At 39.6% G+C, this 1,294-nt stretch overlaps 1 protein-coding gene across 1 annotated transcript in view; it reads right to left on the minus strand.

Moving 5' to 3' along the window:
• Positions 1-1,294, minus strand: part of LOC116073544 — a 40,138-nt gene that overhangs the window by 33,508 nt on the left and 5,336 nt on the right. The gene's annotated exons all lie outside the window — the stretch shown is intronic.

Here is a 1,294-nt window from a genome sequence, read left to right on the forward strand (position 1 = left end):
CTCTCCCCTCTCCTCTCTCTCTCTTCCTCCCTCCCTCCATCCCTTCTTTTCTTTCTCTGTGTGTTTTTGTTTTGTTCAGACAGGGACTCACTATGTAGCCCTAGGTGGCCTGGAACTTGCTATGTAGACCAGTCTGACCTGAAACTCACAGAAATCCACCTGCCTCTGCTTCTCAAGTACTAGAGCTAAAGGCATGGAACTTAATTTCTTAGCCATGTTTCTAAGTTTTTCAACTGCCTTCTTTTAAATTAAGTAGTTCAGGAGTTGGAAAGATGGCTTAGCGGTTAGGAGCACCGACTGCTTTTCCAGAGGTCCTGAGTTCAATTCCCAGCAACCACATGGTGGCTCACAACCATTTGTAATGGGATCTGGTGTGTCTGAAGTGACAGTGTACTCACATACACAAAATAACATAAAGTAGAATAATTAAATAGTCCAGGGTGCCCACCCCATCTCTGTTCTCTCTTGGATCATGTATAAATGCACGTGCACGCATGTGTGCATGTATGTTTAGCTTACCTGGTTCTAAACCAGTGAAAGAGCTGGTCTGAATTATCTGATTGCCTTTTTCAGAAGTGAAGTTTTTACTTGCAAGAAGAGAAGTTCAATTTTTACAAATAGTCAATCCATAATTGTATATGTAGTAAGATAACAGAATTATTGAACATGGGCGGTTCTTGACAACATAATATGAATGTTTGATTTACAAAATCATACATATGTAGACAGCATACATGCATATGTCTAAAGGCATTAGTTATACCCATTTTATTCATTTAAAAGAGTATATTGGGGGCCTGGAGAGATAGCAGAGTGGTTAAAAGCACTTGTTGCTCTTGCAGACAACCAGGGTTGAGTTCCCAGGACCCACATGGCAGCTCACAGCCATCTGTAACTCCAATTCCAATTGACCCAACAGGAATGCATGTGACATACACATATGCCTGCAGTTGAAACAGCCATATACATAGAGTTAAATAAGTAAATTAAAAAACTAATTTAAAAAGGTATATCACATCATAGAGGTGAGTTTGTGGATATTGGTTTCATCATTTTCCACATTTTAAGACACATTTGAGCAATTTCATTAAAATAGTGTTATTATTATTGTTTGTTTGTTTTTCGAGACAGGGTTTCTCTATATAGCCCTGGCTGTCCTGGAGCTCACTCTCACCAAACCAGCTCCAAACCAGCGTGGGGCCTGGCACAGAGCACGAACGTGAACCAAGGGAACAAAGGACTCAAAAGTAAATGCATGCGATTATAACTATGATTCTTTTTTTTTTTTTTTTTT

This window comes from Mastomys coucha, unplaced genomic scaffold, assembly GCF_008632895.1.
Source record: "Mastomys coucha isolate ucsf_1 unplaced genomic scaffold, UCSF_Mcou_1 pScaffold23, whole genome shotgun sequence".
NCBI classification, from domain to species: Eukaryota; Metazoa; Chordata; class Mammalia; order Rodentia; family Muridae; genus Mastomys; species Mastomys coucha.